Below are 26,008 nucleotides of genomic sequence, written 5' to 3' on the forward strand. Positions count from 1 at the left end.
ATTCCAGAGATTTTCCGCTTTTTGTCAAAAAGTACCTTCTACCTCTATCCCCTCAAGCATCCTTTCAGCCAACCCAAAGTTTATCTGGCGTTCCAACTGCCGAACTTTCAGTGAATACAGCATTGCTACCTAATCAACCATCTCCCCCACCTCCTTCCTCTATAACTATTTCATCTCCGCCTACATCTTTTTTCTCCACTGAAGGATTAAATCAAGTTTTGATAATAGGAGATTCATTTTCTGATAAAAGTGTCCCCGCTCTCATTCAAACCAGTCCACAGGCTGTGGTTGCTCAGCCGTCTCTGCTCTTTAATAGTAAAACTCCAACTCTACACCAGTGTGAAGGATCTTTTCAGGCTCTGTCTCAGCCATAGAGACAGACACAGATACAAAAAAAAACAATAACTCTGATTAAGGCTCTACCTGCTTTAACAAAAGGAGAACATTCAAGGCAATGGCAGTATAGAGCAAGCAGAGCTGCAAGCGCCAAAAGGCATACATGGGCTGCAGTCAGGAACGAGGGAACTTGATGCAGAAAATCAAAATGATATCACTAATACACGCCAGATCGACATCAAGACCATGCTTAATCTAATACTTGAAGAACTTTGAGACATGAAGAAATCTCAAGAACTTGAGATAGCAGCACTTCATATTCGTCTGGGGAAAATTGAAGAGGTGATGGCGGTGATTTCCCATCAGAATTTAGGAAGCTGAATCCAGGATATCACATCTAGAGGATCAAATGAACGCTATGCTCCAGCAAGTAAATTAAGCTGCTCCTGATAAAATACATTTAGAAAACAAAATTGAAGAACTTGAAAATCATTCACGTCGCGCAAACCTGCGAATTGTTGGGGTACCGGAGGGGTCTGAAGGAGCCCATACGCTTCAATGGGTGGAGACATTTGTAAAGCAAAAAGTGATTTCAGAGTTCTCGGGTGATCTAACAGTGACCCGGGCACATCGTGTAACAGCTCATCTTCCACCCAATATGAAGTTTCCTGCGGACTTTCGCGTTAAGGAGAAGATATTAACTAAACCAATTCAGTTGAGACAATTCGACATAAACGATGGGACTAAATGTAGAATTTCTTTGGACATGTTTGTTGCAGCTGCACATAGACACAAGGATTTTGTAAAATTACTATATCTTTTTAAAGCTCATGGAGCTCAAGACTCCATTGTGCAGCAGTCCAAACTAAAAGTTCTTGTGCAGGGGAAGTTTCATATGTGTACACGAATTGAGGAGACCCAGGAATTGTTGAAAGTAATTTCAGCAGGGAAGTAATCCTAGATTGATTTTTTTCTCTCTTTTCTCTTCTCCTTTTCTGGGTAGGGGACCTCAATGTGTTTTTTTTCTCTACTGTTTTTTCTTTTTTACTACACTCTGAGGGGGGTAGGTCACCCCAGGTGCTGTACCAGGAGACCACTAAGTTAGTCTATGGAGGGGGTAATGTGTATAACGGGGCAGGCCACATATCTAGGGGGAGGTGGACGTTATTGGGTTGGAGCCCATGGCTTTAGGGTGGTGGGTTGGGGGATGGGGCAAATAAAAAAGAGCAGTAGCAAACAGAGAAATCAAGCATTGAGTAGAAATTTTGAATGTAAAAATTGTTGTTTTCTACCAGTAGAATTTGAATTTGAATTTGAATTTTGAATTTAAAAACATTTGTACAGCGCACTTTTACCCAGCGGTTTCATTGCGCTATTTGTGTTGCAGTGAGCGGCAGCAGTAGGAGGAGGTTAGACAGAGTAAGCTTGCGTAAAAAGGAAGGTTTTAAGATCCTTCCGGAACTGAGGGTAGGAGGGCGAAGTGCGGAAGGGAAACAGGAAGGGAGTTCCAGAATACAGGAGCCTGGACAGCGAACTTCGCTCCACCAGCTCTCTGTTTTTTAAATCGGGGAGTAACTAGGAGGGCCCTATGAGAAGAGCGTAACTCTCTGCCTGGAAGATAGGGCGTGACAGCAGAGCATATGAATTTAGGGGCAGTGCCTGACCTGGCCTGAAAAGTGAGGCAGCCAAGTTTGAAGAGGGCACGCTCTCGCACCGGCAGCCAGTGTAATGCTTTAAGCAGTGGACTAGCCCGATGATACTTGGGAAGGCCATGAATCAGGCGAGCAGCCTGATTCTGAACCAGCTGCAAGCGGTGGATTGCGTAGGCGGGGGCCCCATTGTAAATTACGTTACCGTAATCAATGCGGGACAGTACCATGGCCAGCACAATAATTTTTAAAGCAGGGAGGGAAAAAAAACGAGAAACTTTCCTGATTGTTCTTAGGGAGAAGAAACAGGAGGAGACAACTGAACCAATTTGTGCGTGGATAGAGAGTTGTGAGTCTAAAAGATTCCCAAGGGTTTTAACTTTAGGCACAGGGGCAGGAGGGGCACCAAGTGAAGGGGGCCAAAAGGAAGGGGACCACGGACTGCAACCACCTCCGGTCAAAACCAGCTTGGTCTTGTCTGGATTGAGTTTGAGGTGGTTGCAGTTCATCCAATCCTGGATGAATGTCATAACTGACTGAACATTCTGGGCAGATGAGGGAGAGTGGTAAAGGTTGAAGATTAGCTGGAGGTCATCGGCGTAATTGAACACCGTGACCTCCAGCTGCTGTAACATAAAAATAAGGGGGTAGATGTATAAATTAAATAAGAGGGGGGAAAGTGACGAGCCCTGAGGGACCCCGCACTCTACCTTGCGGGAGGCCGCGGTAAAGCCAGCCAGGTGGACCGCTTGGGTTCTCCCGGCAAGGAAGGACTCAAGCCACGAGAAGGCCATGCCCTCTATGCCCGCCACCCCGACACGGCTAAGGAGGATGGAGTGGTCCACCGTGTCAAAAGCGGCGGACAGATCTAAGAGTATCAGGGCTTGTGGTACATTAGTATCAATACCTTCCCGTAGCCTGTCCATTACCGAGATCACCACCTTCTCCGTAGAGTGCAGGGGCCTAAACCCAGCTTGGCAGGGGGAGAGGCAATGATTTGCCTCTACGTGGGCACTCAGAATGGTCGTAACATGAGTCTCAAGGACTTTTGCTAGGTAGGGCAAGAGGGAAATCGGGCGATAGTTGGAAGGGGTAGATGAGTCAGTGCCAAGTTTTTTTATAATTGGAACGACAGCCGCTGATTTATGTAAACTGGGAACGGTGCCATAAGTAAGGGAATCATTGAGGAGGGTCAGGGGGGGCTAGGGCAAGCTAAATAGATTTCCCTGAGAACATGAGCCGGGGCGAAATCTAGGGGGGAGCCTGATTTGACTCGAACCAACAGCGGAGGGAGGGAATCCTTGGTTAACAATGGGAAGGTAGTCAGTTTGGGAACCGTGGTGGGTGGGGAGGGATTGACAAATGTAGGGGAGGGGGAGGGAATGTTAAGTTTAATTTTTGCGACCTTGGTAATGAAAAACTCATTGAGTGAGTTACAGAGGGACTGGGAGGGGGGATAGTTGCCGTGGCTCTGCCAGATGAAGCTAGTTCGTGGACAGTAGAGAATATTTCCTTCGAATAAGACTCTGCTGCCATTACCCTACACGTGTAGTACTCAGTTTTAGCATCAAGGATGCCCTTTTTGTAGACTTGTAGCATGGACAAGTAGACTGACTTTTGCTCGGGGCTGTAAGTTCTTCTCCAGACTCGCTCGGCCCTCCGTGCAGCCAATTTCATTTCTTTTAAATCTGAAGTGAACCAGCGATTGGCGGCGTGGGCTCGCTTGACTGTGAGTCGCCTTAGGGGGGCAAATTCATCGCCTGCCGAGGTCAGCCAGTTGTCGATGGCGGCCAGCTGTGAGGTAGCTGTGAGGTCAGATAGCTCAGGGCTGGTTTCGGTAGAATGAGTGCAATTAGAAAATGTCGGATAGTTTCATTAAATGCTAACGGGATATTGAATAGACAAAAATGTGGAGGTTTAATTAGGTGGCTCGTTACGTTAAAACCTCAAATTCTTTTTATCCGAGAAACTCATTTGAAACCAACTCACCAAAATTATTTCTACCGGGCATGTTTTCTAGAACTTTTTTTGCTTCGACGGTGATGGCGGTGGGAGGGGTCGCAATCTACTTCTCACGCGAATTATATTGGGAATTTTTACAAGTACAACGGGATCCCCAAGGGAGGTGGATCTGGGTCCAGGTTAAAATTAATAATCAGGTTCTCAACTTTATTAACTACTACGGGCCTATCACAGATGAGGCATCCATACTGGTGAGTAGGCAGTGGCAGTGTCTACAGCCACTGTGCTCGGCGCTGAGGCGACTTTTAATACGTTTTTACCTGCTGCTGGAAATAGCAATTTGCATTAACTTTTAATGGGATAGAAATTTTAGGCTTTCCATTATTTTTCTTCTGTTGTTTTAACCTGTTAATTGCACTTTGCACAACCCTTCGATGGGATAGCGATTTTAGGCTTCCCATTACTAATTTTGTGGGCCACGTTAGATTGCTGGCTAGCTCACCTGTTGTACCGGACGCCTGGGCTGTTCTCTCCCCTCCTTCCCGCCCTGGTCCGACGCGGTGACTAGCACCGTTGCGCGGAGGGCGAGGAAGGTCGAGACTGCTACTTCCGGTGAGCGGGGGGACCGGTTAGCGGTCTAGTGCTCCTGAGGCACGCGCTTTGGGGCATAAAAGGCACTGGAGGAGCCGGCTCGCGTGGTGGTGAGTAGGCAGTGGCAGTGTCTACAGCCACTGTGCTCGGCGCTGAGGCGACTTTTAATACGTTTTTACCTGCTGCTGGAAATAGCAATTTGCATTAACTTTTAATGGGATAGCGATTTTAGGCTTTCCATTATTTTTCTTCTGTTGTTTTAACCTGTTAATTGCACTTTGCACAACCCTTCGATGGGATAGCGATTTTAGGCTTCCCATTACTAATTTTGTGGGCCACGTTAGATTGCTGGCTAGCTCACCTGTTGTACCGGACGCCTGGGCTGTTCTCTCCCCTCCTTCCCGCCCTGGTCCGACGCAGTGACTAGCACCGTTGCGCGGAGGGCGAGGAAGGTCGAGACTGCTACTTCCGGTGAGCGGGGGGACCGGTTAGCGGTCTAGTGCTCCTGAGGCACGCGCTTTGGGGCATAAAAGGCGGATGCACTTTCGGCAGGGCAGCGGGCGCGACGAAGGCGCGCCAAAGTCGCGCTTAAGTCAAGCCCGTCTGCGCCCGTCCGCGGCCGGTCACGGCCAAGGGCCATGCCCTCTGCCCCTCCTACAGGTCACTTATGCTGGAGTAGAGTGGAACTGTTGTCCCTCCATAATGGATGCACTAGCGACCTGTGTCTGCACGGTATGAGTGCGGAAAAGAACTCTGGTTGCTCGCACTGCCAGTTTAGGTTTGACCTGTTTAATAAGACTCTTAGGGAGCATTACAAGTTGACCTGTGGCTTGATGAATGTCCGGTCGCTACGTAGGCACAGACTAGATATCTATGATCTCCTCAAGGAAAAACAATGGGATTTAGTCTTTCTCACGGAAACATGGCTGGACTGTGACTCCTCTCCAGAGGCCCTGGAAGCCATCCCAAGGGCTATACCCTTGTAAGGCAAGATAGACCCAAGGGTAGGGGCGGAGGAATAGCTATTGTTGCCAGGCTGGGCCTACGCTGCCTTCTGGAACAAACGGCGGTCACAGATAGTGAGGCGGGTGCATTCTCTATCCAGGTGAATGGAGGGTACACGGTAAAGGGTCTCTTGATATACAGGCCTCCCGGCCCATCAGCCAGATTCACAGATAGCCTGGTTGAAAGTGTTACTGAGGCAGCCTTACGCACGGATAAGTTTCTGGTGTTAGGTGACCTCAACCTACACTTGGACGATCCTGCTGATAAGGTGGCAGGGGACCTATGCAGGGAGCTGAGTGCGCTCCAGCTCGAACTGGTAGGTGAACTCCCTACCCACCAACTGGGCCATTTACTGCACCCTATTTTTGCCAGCTGGGGACAGGTGGAGGCCCTGACCCCCGTACCTATCCCCTGGTCGGACCACCATCTGGTGCCCTTTTTGATCTCCATCTCGGGGGACAAAGCATCGGAAAAGGTAGCACCGCATCGCCCCAGACGGAGATGGGCTAACTTCTCTCTTGCAAAGTTTAATGAGGCTCTCATGGGGGATGGACCAGGGGGTGAGGAGGCGGAAAAAGTTAACAAGAATCTGGATCAGCGCATTTTAGCTGCTCTGGACCAAGTAGCCCCACTCGCCCAGACTACAACAGAGGGACGAGCATTGAAAACGGCACCTTGGTTCATTGAAGAGGTGCGCATGGCCAAGTGTGCGTGTAAACGTGCAGAAAGGCGTTGGAGAGTAGATTTTGCCACCCAAGCCAGACTGGATTATGTCTTAAGTAGGCGCAGCTACCACAGACTGATTAGAAAGGCAAAAAAGGTGTACTACGACACCAGGATAGGGGAAGCTGAGAACTCCTCGAAGGAATTGCTTTTAATATACAAATCCCTTTCGGTGGGGAAGCCTGTAGCAGTTCCAGAGGAATTCTGCACAGTAGACAACTGCAACCGAGTGGCAGAGTTTTTTGCCAACAAGGTAGCAACCATCTACTCGGCCTTCCCCAGCCAGGCTGTCATAGACCCGGAGACTGTAGAGGTTCACGAGGCAAGCGGAGATCAATGGGTGATAACGACATTGGTAACCCCACCTGCGGAAAAACTCATTCAGATTTGTGGGTCAATTAAATCAGGCTCCCCTCGAGATCCCACTACACCCAGACGCCTGATGGGCAGCCTGCATGTCTTAGAGCCATATATCCGTCAGCTCTTGGATATCTCGTTTGAGACTTGCACGGTCCCAGATGCCTGGAAACGAGCAGTAGTACTTCCTCTCCAAAAAAACCCCAATATCAGCTATGATAAGCTGGACAATCTTCGCCCCATCTCCCTTTTACCATACATGGCGAAGATTGCTGAAAAAACTGTAAACCTTCAGCTGATGAGTTTTGTAGAGGAAGCCTCTCTACTCCATAATTCTCAATTTGGCTTCCACCCACGGCACTCGACGGAGTCTGCATTGCTCATGGCAGTAGAGGCCATAAGGCAGGGAGTGGATGAGGGCCAAACTATGGCCCTGATCCTCTTGGACCTAAGCGCAGCATTCGACACTGTAGCTCATTCCACCTTGCTACAGTGTCTGAACAACGGAGGGGTGTCAGGAGCTGCGCTTAGATGGATCCGGTCCTTCCTGACAGGCAGATGCTTTCAAGTACGCCAGGGAGAGTGCTATTCCAGGGAGATTGGGCTGGGCCAGGGCGTGCCGCAGGGCTCGTCCCTGAGTCCGACCCTGTTCAATCTCTATGTCTCCCCGCTGGCGGCTATTGTTGAAAGCTATGGATTACGCCTTGTGTCCTATGCCGACGACACACAGCTGGTGATATCCCCTTCGCGTGCACCCGGTCTTGTGGCGGACAAGTTCAGAACCTGCATGCAAGAACTGGCAGCCTGGATGTCCGCCAACTGCCTAAAACTCAATGGCAGTAAGACCGAGGTGCTCGTGGTGGGGGGAAGCCCATCTGCGTGGTCGTCGGCGTGGTGGCCATCCTGCCTAGGAGAGGTTCCTGCTCCCCGTCAAGAAGTAAGGAACCTGGGGGTATGGCTGGATGTTGATCTCGCCTTTGACTCCCAGGTTGGCCGAGTGGTAGGGACATGCTTTGGTGTCTTAAAAACGCTGAGGAAGGTCCTGGATCTCTTGCCTATTACAGCTCGCCGGACCCTAGTGCACGCTTTAGTCACCTCGCGTCTGGATTACAGCAATCTGTTGTACCTGGGGGCCACGGGAAAGGTTATCAACCGCCTCCAGGTGCTGCAGAATGCTGCTGCTCGCCTTATTCTGAGGCTTCCTAGAAGATCTTCTGCTAGGGCAGCGCTCCAGGCCTTGCACTGGCTCCCGGTTAGGAGCAGGGTAGAATTCAGGGCTCTTGCCACATGTCACCGCATTTTGAGAGGCAAAGCCCCTGCCCCGCTACAGAGTTTGGTTACCTGTATGAGCCTGCAAGGAGGCTGCGTTCCTCCTGCACGGGACTTCTGAATATCCCCAAAATTAAGAAAGCACGTATGGGGGGCAGATCATTTAGATATCTGGCCGCCAAACGGTGGAATGACCTGCCGCCAGAACTACGTTTGGAGCTTTCAGAATCCCTGTTTAGGCAGAAACTTAAGACCCATCTCTTCAGACGCTAAGCAACTGTGTTGGCTGTTTAGACTGCTTTCCCTACTTACCATAGCGCGGGGACACGCCTATGAGCGTAAACCAGGCGCTTTATAAAATTCCCAAATAATAATAATAACTATTGACTATTTATAAACTTTTGATAGGGGTCCCTGGCCAATTCGTGTTAGGGGGAGATTTTAATTTCATACAGGCCCTCAAAGCCGATACTTCTAACAGGAATAAGAAACAAGTGAAACCAAAGACAAAAAAGTGTTAGATGCTGTCATTGAAGACCGCCAGGTAATTGATTCATGGCGATTGTTGAATCACAATGCCTGGGAATACACTTGCCGTTCCCGCCAATATCAGACAGCTTCACGAATCGATTTTCTATTGATTTCACGTTCTTTGGTCCTCAGTGCTGCAGCAATAGGTGCAAATGCTTTTTCTGATCACTCTTATGTTCAGGCCGATGTAGAAATTGGGGCTCAGAAGAGGAGTAGGTCCAGGTGACAGATGGACCGTCTTCTTCTTCAAGATCCTTTGTGGCTTGAACAGTTTAGGGAGTGGATTTTAGAATACTTCAACATTAATGAAGGCACAGCGGATATTTTCTCGGTTTGGGGCGGCTTTAACCTGCGACCCGAGGTCAGATGATAGCTGTATCAGGGAAAAAGCTAGGGAACGACTAGAAAAAATTGCAGAGCTTCAGCGATCTCTCGAAAGTGCTTCTAAATCACTAACTTCCTCATCACGGGGTCAGTGGGAAGAGGCAAAAAAGGCATTGAGAGATTAATTTGTTCTTGAAGAAACTAATCATTCCCAGACCTACTTACAAAAGGTTTAGGAACAAAGTCAAATGATGGGGAAAATGCTGGCTTGGTAAACAAAGGCTCGACAGGAATCAGCCTGTATTCTGGAAATAATAGATCCAAAAACTAATCTTATGGTAACTGAGGGAGCTGATATTGCTCGGGTCTTTGTTGAGCACTACCAACAATTATACACTACAAAATATTCGACCAGCATGGACGTGATCCATGAATATTTTACCGAAGTACAACTACCTAAGATATCTCAGAATGCAGCTACTCAGCTACAAAATGAAAGTACTGGACCCGAGATTACGGCAGTTATAAAATCATTGGCAGGGGCAAAAGCTTGTGGGGAAGATGGAATTCCTATCGAATTTTATAAAACTTTTGCTAAAGAGCTGACTCCATTTCTCAAGAAACTTTTTATTTATATCAAAGCGGGTGGTTCGGTTTTCTCGGAGTTCAAGAGGGCGATCGTAGTCAGCTTTATAAAAAAAGGGTAAACCACCAAATAATGTGAACTCATTCAGACCGATTAGCCTCTTGAACGCCGACTACAAAATTATGATGAAGGTCTGGGCATAGCATTTTACTCCTTTGGCAAAGGAAGTCATCCATACCGATCAAACATGCATTGAAGCAGGGCGTACTATGTCCTCAAATATAGGCTATTTGATACAAGCTCTTGATTATTTTAAAGTCAAGAAGCCACCAGCCCGCATAATGATGGTCGATGCAGAAAAAGCCTTTGATTTAGTTAATTGGAAGGCTTTATTTTTTGGGCTTCAAAGGTTGGGATCCCGGCTCAAGTAATTTTAATGTTGCAAAATATCTATCAAGGGGCGCAGGCTCAGTTAGTAATTAATGGTGATCAAATAGAGTCAGTTGATATCAATCAGGGGACCAAGCAAGGCTACCCCCTTTCACCCCTTTTGTTCACTTTTTTTATACAACCATAAGCAATGAAAATATGTGCTAATCTTGGTATTAAAGCTTCGATTGGTGGCATGGCAAAATTAAAACTCTTTGCTGATGATTCCATCCTGTATTTGTCGCCCAATAAATCAAACATAGAACTGATTTTGACTGAATTTAAAAAATACAAACCAATAGGGAGATACAAAATCAATCCCAGCAAAACCGAGATTATAATTTTAAATACGGGGGCCTAGTTTTTGCCTGAGAATCTGAAACAGCAGGCTTTAAAAACTGATCCCATACGTTATTTGGGGATTTTCGTCACAGCACAACATGGTCAGTTGGCGAAACTGAATTATGAGGCCACCAGTATTAAAATTCAGAAATTACTTGAAAAATGGGCCAGCCTTTCGTTAACCCTGATAGGTCGAGTGACGCTCATTAAGATGTCTACATTACCTTTATTGATATTTCTTTTTTCTAATATCCCAATCAAGATGAATCTCAGTTATTTTAAAGGAATCGATTCTATTATTAGATGCTTTATTTGGAACAAAAAGGTCACGCACGTCTTCCTGGTTTTACAATTAGATACTCAACTGGGTGGTTTAGCACTGGCGAATATTCGTTTATATTAGGATTCTGCATTTTTTTTTCCTTCACAGCTTGTTTATTATCTAAAACTAAACGGATAGACAATTTTTTTATAAACAAGATGATCCAAGAAGCTGGAACTCAAATCCCCACATTTCTTAAAACTGCTAAACTTCCAAAAAAAACAAGGTATAAAACGCTTTTGGACTTTTTGAATAGACTTCGTTCTGTTTTTAAACAGAGTGGATTTGCCGGTTTTTACTCCTGAAAACTAAATGAGTGTAGAGAGTTGGGCCTCAACTTTCATTCAGCCCAGTTGAAAACCTGGCATGATGCCGGCTTGGGGGTAGTCAATCAGTTTATTATTCAGGGGAGGATGATTACCTGGGAAGAAGTTCAGGCCAGATCCTGTGGCCGTAACAAGCCCGCATTCTTTGAATTTATTCAACTAGTTCATTTCTTTAAGAAACATAATTTTTTACCTAATAGCTCCCCCTCGAAGGCAGCTATCGCTTTGTATCCCTCCAAAATGAGTGGAGTCGGCAATTGGTATCGTTTATTGCAAACACAAGACAAATCTCCTCTGGTCTTAAAGTTTTTGGAGAAAGTCGCTTCTGAAACCCAATGTGTCTTTTCCCACCAAGAATGGCATAAAATATCTACCACAGCAAATAAGACTCTTAGAGCTGCCAATTATAAAAGAATAGCTTTTCTTTCACACTGGATGGCCTACTATACTCCTAAAGCTCTAAATAAAATGTACCCTGAGGTGGAAAATAGGTGCTTTCTTTGTTGCACCCCATTGGAAGGGGGTTGGAGGCATATATTTTTCTCATGTCCTAAATTGAGAGTGTTTTGAGAGAAAATATTTGGGTATTTTAGTCAGGCGATTCAAACACCGTTTGATCCAATAGCAGAAGCAGGCCTGCTTGGTACTACTAGCAGGGAGTTTTTATTGTCGAAAGCTGAGGGGCTTTTTCTTACTACTTCAATGTTGGTTGCTCGATCACAGGAAGTACCTGTGTTTGAGAAATGGTTAAATAAAATGTTACGTACAAAAAAATTCAAAGAATCCTATGCTAAACGAACAGGGGCAACCCAAATTTTTTTGCAGAGTTGGAAATATCTTGTAGAATGTTCAATGAAGGCACGATAAAAATTCTGTTTAGTTTCACGATTCTATACCAAGGCTGTAAAAAACTTTTTGAATTTCGTTTAATAAGCTGTTAAATGGGACATGTTAATTAAGGATTTTTGTAATGCGTTAACATGGAATGTTTTCCCAGAAAGCTCTGTTCAATAAAAAAGAAAAAAAAGAAAAAATGCAAAAAGGTTAAAAAGTCATTAAAGACCACAGATTATACAAAAATCTCAGGGGAATCCCGTGGCTGACAGATTTTTCTAAAACGCTTAACCTTCATATGAACTCATCAGTGTGGCCTGGCCTCCCCCTCATCTTGGGGTCCAGATGGAGACAGGTGAAGCAGGCGGCAGTGGGGCAACCATTTCCGTTGGGAGGGAGTGGCCACCAGCACGAATCGCTCTTCACTTTCCATCACACAGGTAACTATTGAGCAGCTCTTACGTTTGTGACTGTAGGTGAGTAAAGAAAGGGGTTGGCAAACATCTTAAAATGTATTTGTACTCTTAGGTGTGTTTGGATGCCTCTTTGCTATTTGTGCTTGAGCAGAAGAACTCCTCATACGAGTTAGTGGTCCGCCCTCCTTCTCTAGCCACTCTGCTATACCACAATGCCTTTCAATGCCAAGTAGGCACTGGGAAGGTGTCCTTACTTCCATATTTAGTTTTACACACCCTCACCATAATGTGAGAGTAATTGTTTCCCATCTATCAAATGAGGGCATCCAAATTCTACATTACTTTCAGCAGTAATCTTTTGGGAGACCACTTTGCTCACTGCCGGACACTGGGTAGCACTATTATAGTAAGTGTGCCCCTCACCAACACAATATCCATCTAGGGTACTCGTGTGGAGTGTCCTACAGAAATATGTCCTAACCATTCTTTATCAAGCATATTCTCACCTGGTTGCTTGTGCACATCCCCTACTACCAAGATGTGCAGAGAATTAGGGTGCTAGAAAAGTTTGTTCTGACTGAGATACTCATGCAACCGAGGGAGAAGGCTCAAAAACAGCTGCCTTCTATTGGAGTGCTCAAAAGCAAGCAATTTAAGAGTGATGCCAGCCAATCAAAGTGATAGTAAAGAATCAATGCTCTAAGGGAGAGACAAACACAAGATTACCATCTTGGGGCATGAATAGGAAGGAAAACAAATGAGAGTGACAAGGGAAGCGAACCAATGGTAAGCATTGGGCAGTCTCCAAGCCCCTCTATGTTCTTGGTAAGTCACAATATGCCTTGCAACTGAAAGAGCCCAACGGGTAGCCTTTAAGACCGGATGCTTGGCCTTTAAAGGCTTGCACGGCAACAGTCCTAGATTCCTTAGCAACATGATCTCAAGGTATACTCCATCGCGTAATCTCCGCTCAGCTCACCTCTCCCTGTTAACCAGCTCATCTTTCAGATGCAAACGACAAGGAGGATGCTGCTTTTCTCACTTGGCCCCCAAATTTTGGAATTCACTCCCCTGACACTCAGAGTCTGTGACAACCTTCTTAGTTTCAGGAAAGCTTTGAAAACATGGCTGTTTGAGCAAGCATTCTTCTAGTACTCCGGCCGCAACAGTCTTTTTTCTAGCGCCATGAAACCCATGGGTGTCCGTGCGCTTTACAAATGGCTATTAACATAACATAACAAGAGCATGCACTGTGCTCGACCTAAAAATGTACAGCATTGTTTTATTGTTTTGTCTCTGTTTCCTTTTGGTCCTCCATTGCTGAGCTTCCTTTGCTTTTTGAGTTATTTTTAGGTCTGGCACTAGCCACAGGCTTTTGTTTTTACTAAAATGATATGTACAATATAGTTACTTGTTGGGACTTTCAGCCAGCCCTCTCTATCCATTGTTCTGTTATTGTGTCATTCACATTTCCTTCCACCCCATACAGCATGCATTATGAGGCAGTAGATCAGTCCCCTTAATGCATTGGCTAATTTCATTGTGAGTGACGACATTCTGGCCTTTCACATGATGCATATATACACACCCCATAGGTCTATGGATTACATGGCAATATGTTATTTTTGGGACCCAAAAATATTTTAGCTTTTGGCCAATCTGTATATATTTTTTTTAATTAACAAGGGTCCGTCAACTGTCCAAATAAAGAAGTCTACCAAAAACCATGATAATACAAAACAAGCAACGGGGCGTGGCTTGGGCGCCGATGGCGATGGTCGCCTGAGAGCTCGGCTCCGGGACTGAGCCCGGGATTATCCTGTTAATCGGAGGCCGCGGGGCACCCTAGCCCCCGCAAATCGTTGTTCAGCCCAACTGGACCCTGCTGGGACGCCTGGCACAGCCTGGACGGGTGGTGATCCGCCCGAAACTTGAAGTTTGTGGTCCCGCGGAGAGCGACCCAATATGGCGCCCGGACCCCTTGGTCCCCTTAGACGGGACCATTAGCCTGAGAGAACGTCGTTGGTCATGGTGTGCCCTCCGCTCTTGTGTTTTCCTGGAGAGTGAGGAGCTGGACTTTGCACTGCTGAGACTCTGATATTGGTAACTGCGCCCGGGCGGTCGGAGGCCCCTACCATAGTGGACCCCGGCACACGGACGCCTGGAGGGCCTGACGGGGGTGCCGACCCCCGACGCGGCGCTTGGCTGCATCCCCCGTTTGACCCGATCCCATGGGAAGCACAACCCCCTGGCGTCAAAAAGTCTCTGGTGGTGTAGGTGGCCCTCGTTCCAGATCCTCGTCAGCCGGACGGGCCTACCCGGCCTGGCGCCGAGTGTCTCCGCCTCCTTCTCGGCGCCCTCAGACGACACGGGGGTGGCGCGAGCCGAAACTGAGGAGACCCGCCTGGCCCTGGAGAGGAGGAACACCGGCCCTCACCCCGAGGGCCTGCATTCGGGGGAGTTATAGTCGGCGCCCGCACTGGGTGGCGCCCTCCTCTGAGTCTACACTGTGCACTTCCAGCGGCATGGGGAAGCCGAGAGGGGCCAAGGGGGCCACCCCGGCGGCCTCTGACTCGGAGACCACGGACAAGGAAGGCCATGGAAACCCGGGGAGTGCTGGTGGCGCGCCGCTGCAGCAACAGTTTGATCGCGTCCTGGAGGCGATTGCGACCACACGCTCGGCCCTCCAGCAGGACATTGCCCAGGTGGCGACGAGCCTGGGCCTCCTCAGGGCGGATCATGGCAAGCTGTCGGACAGGGTCAAAGAAGTGGAGGGCTCGGTGAAGACCTTGGAGCCGGCGCAGCGCACCTTGGCCGCGGCAATGAAAGATGCCCTGACCCGGATTTCTGCCCTGGAGCAGCGAGCGGAGGATGCGGAAGGCCGTAACAGGCGCAACAACATCCGTGTGGTGGGCCTGCCGGAGAAGATCGAGGATGGCGACATGGTGGCCTACTTGGAGGCCTGGCTCCGAGACACGGTGGCCCCGGAGGGCCTATCCTCTTTCTACACCCTTGAACGAGCTCATAGAGTCCCAGCGAGGCCACCGCAACAAGGCCGTGCGCCGCGCCCGGTGGTGGCGCGCCTCCTCCATTTTCGCGACAGGGACCTCATTCTCTATGCCGCTAGACATAATGGCCCCTTCAAGGTGGAGAACAGCCAGGTGAACATCTTCCCGGACTACACTTATGAAACCCAACGCAGGCGGTTTTCATTCTTGGCGGTCAAGCGCGAACTTCGGAGCGAGGGCATCCAATACTCGCTCTTATTTCCTGCACGGCTCCGCGTCATTGTCGATGACAAGTCTCAATTTTTTGATACCCCGGAAGATGCCTGTAATTGGCTTGAACTTTATAGAGCTGGGAAAGATGGCTTTGCCTCCGCATCTCAGCCAACGGCGGAGCCAGGACGGCGACGGCGATCCACGAGGGTGCGGGGTCGACGGGGCCGGTCGGGCGGCCCTTCTACTGCGGAGACATCGACGGAGCGGAAGGGGGTACTGGAGGTGCTGACTGCGTTGTCTGGTTCACGAGATGATACCATCGCGGAAGAGGAGGCCCCTGGTGGCGAGGGGGCATCGACGGACTCGGCGGACTCGGTGGCAGATAGCACCGGCACACCGGAGGTCACGCCAAAATCGGCTGAGGACCTTCTTGATGGACAAGGTTGACGGGGTGAGCTGCATCCTTTTGGGTGGGGGCCCGTAGCGGGGGTGGCGGGAGCCGATGGTTCCGCATGATCCTCGAAGAAGCGGGAGGTGGGGTGCCTTGCCTTTGCCCCGAGGGTTTCCGTTGCTGTTTGGGGCTTGCATTAGTCCTGGTAGCCAGGGCGTCGGGGGCCCACTGCCACCACCCAGCCCGCACCCGGCCCTTAAGGCCTTCCTACGGTGGCGACCGTAGGATTAGTTTGGGACGAAGGGTTTTCTGAGGGCTTGGTTTGGATGGGAACTAGATGGAATTATTTGGGTCCTGTTCTGGGGAGGGTGGGCAGGGGTTTGGTTAATGTAAGAGTTGTTGAGTTCTGGTTGGGGGAAATGACCGCCATCAGTGCTGGGGGGATTGTTGTATGCTTTTTGTTGAGACCCAGATGGGGAGACTTTGCACGAACAGTATGGGACAATGGCTGACGTTGCTAATGTGAAGTGTATTACTTGGAACGTGCGGGGGCTTCATACCATGTCTAGGCGGCACAAAGTCCACGCTTATTTAGTGCGTAGGGGAATACAAATGGCGCTGCTGCAGGAGACCCATTTGACCAAGGCGGAAGGGGCGGCGCTACAGCGCAGATGGAGGGGGCAGGTCTTTCATACGTCGTACTCAGCGTATGCCAGGGGGGCGCTAATCTGGATTAGGGCTGGGGTTCCCTTCCAGGTCACAAACTCAGTGGTAGATCCAGAGGGGCGCTACGTGGCCATCTCGGGTACTCTGGGGGGGAGGGCCCTGAACGTTTGCTGTGTTTACGCACCTAACATGGACCAGATTGCCTTCCTTTCTAGGTTATCGGGCTCGCTGGCCCACTTTTTCACAGGGCCCCTCCTGCTCGGTGGGAACTTCAATTCGGTAGTGGATGTGGAGACCGATCGTTCACACCCGCCCCTTCCTGATTCTCCGGTCCGCCGTGTGGCCAAGGGCCGTAGGGACTGGCAGGCACGGTGGGGTCTGACGGATATTTGGAGAGCGCAACACCCTGAGGCTAGAGATTACTCCTATTTTTCGGGTCTTCACGAGTTGCACGTTCGGCTGGACGGGTTTCTTGGCTCGACTGAACTGGTTTCAGCGGCCGTCCGTTCCGAATACTTGACTAGGACCGTTTCGGACCATAATCCCCTCCTGCTGGCCCTTCGCTGGTTTCCAGGGGCGCCGGCGGTGCCCACCTGGAAGTTACGCCCTGAGACCCTCGAGGACACTGTATTCAGAGCGGACTTAGGTGATAAGATCGAGGAGTATTTCGCGTCCAATGGGGGCTCTGCGAGCTCGAGGGCACTGGAATGGGACGCTTTTAAGGTGGTGGTAAGGGGTTATTGCATCTCCAAGAAGGTAGGGGTGAGGCGGGTTATCCTTGAGGACTTGGACGTGGCTGATCGGAGGCTCCGTGAGTTGGAACTCCGCCGCCCCGGGCACCCTGAACTCCAGGGACGCACGGCGGAGGCAAGGGAGGCGGTGGCGGCTGAGGTTGAGCGGCTGCGCTGCTTCGACTACAAGGCCTACGCGGTTCGGTCCCTTGCAGAAGGGGATAGGTCGAGCGCATTGCTGGCATGGCTGGCTAACCCTACGCGCCAGACCTCACTGACGACGTCCATGCGCATGGCGAATGGGACCATGGTGCACACTCAACCGGAGATTTTAGGCTGCTACCGGCACTACTATGACCAGTTGTATCGCAGTCGTGCTGCCAAAGACCCTGACCTTCTCGAGGACTATCTGAGGCCCCTGGAGCTCCCAGTAGTGGAGCCCGACGTGGCGAAAGCCCTGGGGTCCGATATTGAACTAGGGGAGGTCCGCAGCGCCATTAAGAAGATGGCGCGGAATAAGACCCCAGGCCTGGATGGTCTTCCTGTGGAATTTTACGCGGCCTATGCCGACCTTTTGGCTCCAAGACTGGTGACTGTTTATAGAGAGGCGAAGAGGCTTGGCCGACTGCCTGGCTCGATGCGCGAGGCCCTGGTGGTTCCCCTCCTCAAGCTGGGGCGGGACTCGACCGATCCGGCGTCCTACCGTCCTTTATCGATGCTGACGGTCGATTATAAGATTCTGAGCAGCATCTTGGCCTCGAGACTGCTGGGCCATATGACCTCCCTGGTGCATGAGGACCAGGCTGGGTTCATCCCCAAGCGCAACACAACAATGAACATCCGTCGGTTGTTCCGCTTGCTGGAGGACCCGCTGGTGGATGCCCCGTGCCCGGTGGTCCTATCGGTGGACTTAGAGAAGGCGTTTGATAGCCTGGAATGGGACTACCTACACGCTGTGTTGCGGCGATTCGGTCTCGGCGAGGGCTTCATCAGGTGGACCGCGGTCTTATATACCTCCGCATCGGCCAGGGTTCGGGCGGGTCCGTTAATCTCCTCGGAGTACCCAGTAGAAAGGGGTACGAGACAGGGCTGTTCGTTATCCCCACTTCTCTTCGCGCTAGCGGTGGAGCCCCTCGCATTGCTACTCCGTTCGGGGGCGCATTACAGTGGGTTCTGGACACCTTCGGGCCCGCACCACGTTTCGTTATATGCCGACGACCTGTTGCTCTTCCTTGAGGACCCAGTCGGGGCCTTACATGGAGCTGAGACGGCGCTCACGGCGTTTGGGGTGGTCTCGGGCCTACGAGTGAATTGGGCCAAGACATGCCTTTTCCCGGTTCGCAGAGGCACCCCTAGTCCGGTCCTCAATAGAGAGCTTAGATGGGAACCTGACTGCTTCAGGTACCTGGGAGTGTACATCTATCATGATCCATCTGACCTCCTAGACGGAAACATTACCAGATGCAGTCGAGCTTTACGGGGGAATATGGACTTCTGGGCTACGCTACCGCTCTCGTTGGCGGGGCGGGTCGCTCTCCTCAAAATGGTGGCCCTTCCTCGGCTGCTGTACTATTTCCGGGCGCTACCGGTTTGGATCCCGCCAGCCACCTTTAGGCTCCTCCGATCGATGATAGTCGGCTTCCTCTGGGGCTCGGGCCGCCGTAGAGTGGCCCTTAAGACCCTGATGAGGCCGAAAGCCGAGGGGGGACTCGCGGTGCCGGATCTTGAGAAATACTATCTGGCGGCGCAGCTCCAGACCCTCACCCAGGAGATTGCCAGGGAATTCCGTGGCCCGGAGGACAGGAGGGGTATAGGGATAGCCAGGCATGTCCTATCCTTCATAGCTCTACGCCAACGCTTGGCCTTGCGGGATCTGACGTTGGAGGAAAAGACCCTTCGCCTATGTTGGAACCGGGCTCACGCCCGGGGACAATTGCGGATACCGTATGCGCCTGAAATACCGTTGGGGATGTTGACGGCCTTGCCCCATGGCGGCGATTGGTCGCGTTTGGCGGACTGGGAAGGCGCGGGGTTGCAGTTGGTGGGGGATCTTTATGAGGCTGGGGTACTTTTGCCCTTTCAGGAGCTTATTGACCGCTTCGGGATTCCCCACGGTGACTTCCTGTTACACTCGGCCCTGGTCCGTGCGATCCAGGCACATTGGAAAGGCGGACGGGAGGAACCTCCTACGTCTCCGGTGTGCCAATACGTCATGATGTCTGCGGGCACGGTGAAGGTGGTCACCTGCCTCTACGGTAGGTTGATCAATGAAGGGCTGACCCCCCTTACGACCCTGAAGGCCCGGTGGGAGGCAGACATAGGCAAGGAAATCCCGGAAGCGACCTGGTCTCAGCTCGTACGACGGGCCTGGAAGGGGACGCGCCACGCCCGTTTTCAGTTGGTCCACTATTACATACTCCATCGGGCATATCTGACCCCGGCGAAAATCCAACAGTACTTCGACACGGGCTCAGCAACCTGCCCCAGATGCCCGGCGCCGGAGGCGGACCTCCTACATATGTTGTGGGCCTGCCCGGGTTTGTCCTCCTACTGGGTGGAAGTGGAGAGGACCCTGACGGAGGTGACGGGGAGACCACTATCGGTCGATGCGGCGGTGGGTCTCTTGCATTGGTTTCCACATACCCCCAAAAACAAAATTTCCAGTAAATTTATTGATTTAGGGCTTTTATTGGCCAAACGAGAGGTGACCAGGAACTGGAAGGCACGTGCTGGTCCGACTGGGAACAGGTGGCATAGCGAACTCTTGAAGTGGGCGGCGGGAGAAAGCACGTTGAGATACCAACTGGCTGGGAGACAGCGTAACGAAAAAGCACAGGAGGCAGCGCTAGAATGGGAGACGCTAGTACAGGCCCTTAGAGACTATTGCGCCCCTGGCGACTCTGATGGTGAGATTGCGGCGCGCCCTGAGTCCCGATAGGCGAGTGCGTTTTCTGTTTCTGATACGCTCATCTTGGGTCTCTCACGAATCCCTTTGCGGCTGCTACCATACACTGATGGCGGGGGTGGGTTGGGGAGGGAATTTTTCCTTTTTTTGTACTGTAGTGTTTTATGGGTGGGACTTTCTTTTGGATTTTGGGGCTTGTTTAGAAAAGCAGATGACGGACAGTGGATCATCCGGACCAGCCTTGCGCTCCTGCTGAGCTCCCGCTGGATTTTATCGCCCAGCCTTTGGACTGCGGGCTGAATGATTATGTATGAAATTGTGCTGCGGGGGGTGAGCGGGATGCGGTTAGTTGATTTCAGTGGAATTTTGGTGATGGTCATATATGTAACAGTTTGCTGATTCCTGCAATAAAAATATATTAAAAAAAAAAAAAAAAAAAAAATACAAAACAAGCATTGACAAGACCGAAAGACTGGTGTCAACGCCAGACTTAGTGGCTTTGCCAGTTCTTCTTTATAATATAATTGATGCTTTTCTCTGTGTTTATGTTCAGTCATTTTACATGCTGTGGTTGATGTGTTAGTCCTTTATATTTGCATGTGTGTCCTGATGCCTAGTACCTTATCCTTTTCAATAACATATGTGTTACCTGGATGCACTTTTCAATTGGTTTGCTCGAGCATGCAGTTTGTCAGATCCTTTTTACCCACGGTTACACACAGTTTGTCAGGGAAACCAGGAACAGACAATATTGGAAGGCGGGAATGTAATTCCCATCTTTAATTTATCCACTTCCCAATTAAATGAGTCCAGCATTAGTCTTTTATCTAAAGGTCTCTCCTTTGTCCCACACTGTGGGGTTAATCTATTTGAACTACATAGTGATATAATCTCATTTTTTCGAAAAATACGCCTTAAGAAATTTTTCCAACATGAGGCCCAGGATTTAACATCTCGAGAACCAACTAGTCTCAGATTGCCCTCAACCTTTAGCCCCTCTTTGGACCAACTTGGCCCCGAAGTAGCTGCTTTCGAGTTGGTTGTGTTGAAAAAATTAGAAAAATCCATTCAATTTATTCCCAAACCGTTATATAACATCAATAAATCTGAACATGATGCTCTTAAAGCATTGGCTTCCAATAACTCAATCACGATTAAGAGCAGTGACAAGGGAGGAGGAATAGTTGTCATCGATTCCACTGCCTACGAACAGAATATGTTAAAAATGCTGGATGATCCTTCTTTCTATTCTGTGGTCACACACAACCCTGTGAAAAGAGTTATTAAAGAGATTCATGCCTTAACCACCTCAGCACTTGAACAAGGGGATATCACTAGGAAAGAATTTGATTATCTTAATTCAAATGCAGGAAAAACAGCCTGCGTCTATGGTCTTCCCAAAATTCACAAAGATTCCCTTAATCTTCCTTACAGGCCTATTGTTTCGACCATAGGAACGCCGACCGAACCGTTATCCAAGTATGTTGATTCCTTTTTATGTCCTTATATTCCCAAAATATCTTCTTACATAAAGGACACTGGTGCGATGATCAATAAAGTTGAGAATATCAGTTTCAATCCCTCTCATGATCTTTTGGTGACTCTTGATGTCGAGTCCCTTTATAGTAATATTCCCTTGGTTGAAGCAATGCACACCGTGGAGTGGTTCATTGAGCTCCATAGGATACCATGCCCGAAGGCATTTTTGTTAGCTTGTCTCAACCTTGTCCTCACCGAAAATGTTTTCGAGTTTGGACCACGCCTCTTTCGTCAAATCAAAGGGGTTAGTATGGGGGCGTCGGTTGCCCCTTCGGTGGCAAACATCTATATGGCTGCCTTTGAAGCCAAGTTCATCGACAATGACATCGCACCCTTCTTTGAGTCTGTCTCCCATTGATCCAGATACATTGATGACATCTTTTTTGTCTGGACCGATGGGAGGGAAACTCTGCTTGAATTTTTAACATGGCTAAATGCTGGAGACTTAAATCTTAAATGTACTTCTCATATAAGTTCTAGCAGAATCGAGTTCTTGGATATTTGGATATTTTCTGAAGATGGTCATCTGAAGGTGGATCTATTTGTGAAACCGACAGCTAGAAACACCCTGTTACACTTTCATAGTTTCCACCCCCGCTGCCAAAAACAGAGCATCCCCTTTTCTCAATTTCTGAGAGTCAGAAGAAACTGCACAAATCTTGCTGACTTCGACAAGCAGGCAGTGGATATGAAAAGAAAATTCTTAGAAAGGGGCTACCCTCACAGGCTTGTGAGAGAATCCTATAAAAGGGCCCGCTACTATGATCGTGATCATTTATTGAGAACCAAACCGAAAGACGATTCTAAACAACTGGTTTGTGTGACTCGGCATTCAACAATAGATGCCAAGATCAAGCAAGTTATCAACTCCTCTTGGCATATTTTGAACAGCAATGGAAATTTGAAATTGCAAAAACCTCTCTTTGCCCATAAACGGAACAAAAATATAAAAGATCATATTGTACGTTCCAGACTTAAAGGCCCTCTGGGCTCTGAACAGTTGGTGCAGAAATCTATACATATTAATCAGGTCCTAAAGGGAACCTTTAAATGCGCAGGTTGCAAATCGTGTGATACGATCATCAAAGGAGCCTCTTTTACTCATAATGGCCACACATTTGAAGCCAAAAATATGTGGAATTGCAAAACATCAAATGTTGTCTATTTCCTGCAGTGCCCCTGTTCCCTGGGGTATGTGGGTGAAACGGCCAGGCCCATCCACATACGCCTCACAGAACACCGCTCAGCAATTAGAACTGGCAAGACAACAGCACCAATGGTCAAACACTTCACTGACCACGGACATGGCCCAAATGATTTCATTTGGCGCATATTGGAAAAGATCAATATGCCAGATGAAAGAGGTGGCGAGAGCATCCGGAAAAAACGAGAGGTTTTTTGGATATTTTCTTTGAATACTTTCCACTCAGGCCTCAACAGCGAAATTCCTTGGGAAAACGCTATTACATAAATTAGGGCCAATATAAGTATTAATTACAGTTATATTTTTTTCCCCTTTATTGCAGCATTCTGTACCATTATACCAATTATTGGGTCTAGTACAGCAAGTATTTTTGCTTGTATTGTGTCTTTTATTATGTTTCCAATTAGTTATTTTAGTTCTTGTCTATTCCCCTTTTCGTTTTTTATCGTGCCCCCCCCCCTTTTCCTTTATGATCATCATTGTGACTAACTCGTTTTGAAATGACAGCAGTAACCTTGTAAGCTGCCAGTCCGTTTTTTAGCTTCATTAACTAGACACGCATCAGTGTCAGGTGACCCCGTTTTAGCATCTACACCTGTGTGTATATATAGGCGTAGGCTTTGAGTGCAGGCTATTTTGGTGCAATCAGCACAATCGAGAGCACTCTGCCGACCCGCCTCCACACGCTAGGACGCTGCGCGCCTCAGGTAAGTTGTGAAATTTTTCGAGCTTAGTGCGTTTGACATGGTCAAGCCTTTTTGCTCGTTTGTGTTAATCTGGCGGCCCCCTTTTCTCTCTCTTCTCCATTTTAGGACTGGTTTACAAATCTATTGATCTTAATCCAGTCGATCTCGGCCAGTCCATGTCTAAACGACTTCATTACTCATCCAAAGGTATGCCGTGCCTGTTCGTCTTTTTTATGAGGGTTTATTTATTTTTGACAAGTCCCCGGGTTTGAGAATGTTAGATCACCAACACGTTTTTAAAATTTTTTTCCCTTTCAGTATTTGTCTAAATCCTGACACTGCAAATTTAGAACATTCGTCTGGCACAGAATCCAGCTTACAGGAATATCCGTGCTAACATTAGGTATGGAGTTTGTGTGAAGACTTTACGAGTTTAAACACAATGTATCGTGTGCCACATTGCTCTTTTCATATTGCAACAGATGGATAAACTATTAAATTGGGCTCATTTTGTTTATTTCTTTCAGCACTATTTTACCACAAGTTGTATTGCAGATTATTTTGTCCAGTTACCAGGTGGAGGCGTAGGCACTATTGAGTATTAATTCACGTATAGCCCAGGTTGTTTTATTTACCGATTCGTGTATCTCATTTTTATTATGTTCATATAAATAATGTAGTGCTCCCCTTAATTATTGGTTCGTCAAGATGTAATTTATAAATTACAAGTTTTTTCTTTCAAACCTCGCTATTCTTATTTTTCACAGCTTCCATCATCAATTCATTTTTATCAAGAAGCTTACCTTTCTATCTCAAAATTAGACTCTCCTGCAGTGATAGAAAATCGTAATAACTCATACATCTAATGAAAATGAAATTTAGAGAACTTTGTAGCTTGGAAGTAAGTACAGCACCGTTTATTCCCTTTATTTATATTTTTTCAGGCTTTACATCCAAATTTAGACCTTAAAGACGTTTCAACACGGCTCATGGCCTGTACTCCAATTCTCTAAACATGCAAGCAAGATGGAGTATTTATTTTAACAGATAGGTCAGTCCAACATATAAACATGGGATATTAGTTGAGACTTTCCCTGTTCCTATCCGTTTCTCTTTTAAATCTGTCCTTCATGCCTTTATCAGTCTAGGGACAAATGATTACTGACCGTGCCTTTGGGTAATTTATCCTCATGTTGTGATTTCTATTTACTATGAGCACTGAGGATTCGCTTTGTATTTCCCGTAACTTGGGAATCGCTTGTTCAATATATAGGACTACCCCCACTTCCTATTAATGTGCATTGTATTCATGAATTTATGACTGTACATACTTGTTTGAGGATTATGCATTGATTGTTGTTGTTTCTTTGAAAAAGCAAAAAATCTTTTTAACTTTAATTTGTGTCACTAATTGTGATTTCAATTTTAGGTATTTTGAGTTTCTGTCTTGAAGAAGGCGCTGGTCGCCGAAACGCACGTCGACAAAATACTCATTATATGTTTTTTATAGAGAGTACATATGTGTCTTTTATGAATTATTGTTTTTTTATGTATTTTACTTTATAAAGTAATTTGTTCCATATTTATCTAACGACCACCAATTGGTTTATTTCTGTATCTGATTTGTATGATTACATGTTTTTTAACTTCATATTTGTAATTATGTTTTGTTGATTTATGTTTAATAAAAAGTGCCTTTAGTTGGAAGTGGTTTGTCCCTGTCCTACCACTATTACGTGGGCAAGTTTCCTTCTACTGCCTAGGTTGATACCTTCACTGTATGTTCAGTCATTTTACATGCTGTGGTTGATGTGTTAGTCCTTTATATTTGCATGTGTGTCCTGATGCCTAGTACCTTATCCTTTTCAATAACATATGTGTTACCTGGATGCACTTTTCAATTGCTTTGCTCGAGCATGCAGTTTGTCAGATCCTTTTTACCCACGGTTACACACGTTATGAGGTATGTGTCTTAGGGAAGAGGTTGGTCCGAAGCTGAAAATAGCAATTCCTGAATCTGATTGGATTAGGCACTTTCTAGAGTGTATGTATGAGGGCGAGGGACAAGTGGGTTCTATGATATCTCCCTCTGAATACCCCACCTCAAGAAACTTGTGTTTTACCTTGGAGGAAGTTGAAAAAGCCCTATGTGTAAGCCAGGGTGATAAGGCCCCCGGCCCGGATGGTGTCCCCATAGATATCTTTAAGACTACCCCTTCTTTGTGGGGCCCTCTCCTGGTGCAGGTGCTTAATGCTAGCTGTGTTTCAGACTTTCTGCCCACCTGGGTGGAATCTGTAATAGTCCCTATTTATAAAAAGGGGGATAGACAAGATCCGGGTTGTTACAGGCCCGTTTCCCTCTTAGATTCCTTTACCAAAATAGCGGGTCGAATAATCCTGGACCCGCTTCTGGTGTGGGCAGAAGAAAACTCTATTTTATCTGATCTCCAGTATGGCTTCCGCTCTGGTTTAGGGACAGTGGAACAAAGGTCTAAACTTATTAATGCTGGTTGGGAAGTACACAAGTGCCAAGAAGGGTAACCTGTTCTTGGCCTTCGTTGACCTCTCGGCCGCATTTGACTGCGTGATCCATTCTAAACTATGGATCTTACTGGGACAACTTGGGGTTGAAGAAAATATTATTTATTATCTTAAACGTTTTT

At 47.9% G+C, this 26,008-nt stretch overlaps 1 long non-coding RNA gene across 1 annotated transcript; it reads left to right on the plus strand.

Annotated features, from left to right (window-relative positions):
- Window positions 1-23,317: 23,317 nt before the first annotated feature.
- LOC144821725 (uncharacterized) lies at window positions 23,318-23,704 on the plus strand. The gene is made up of 3 exons (XR_013608405.1): window positions 23,318-23,366; window positions 23,472-23,552; window positions 23,664-23,704. It is a non-coding gene; the product is annotated as an uncharacterized LOC144821725 (long non-coding RNA).
- Window positions 23,705-26,008: the final 2,304 nt, after the last annotated feature.

This window comes from Lissotriton helveticus, chromosome 2_2, assembly GCF_964261635.1.
Source record: "Lissotriton helveticus chromosome 2_2, aLisHel1.1, whole genome shotgun sequence".
Taxonomy (NCBI): domain Eukaryota; kingdom Metazoa; phylum Chordata; class Amphibia; order Caudata; family Salamandridae; genus Lissotriton; species Lissotriton helveticus.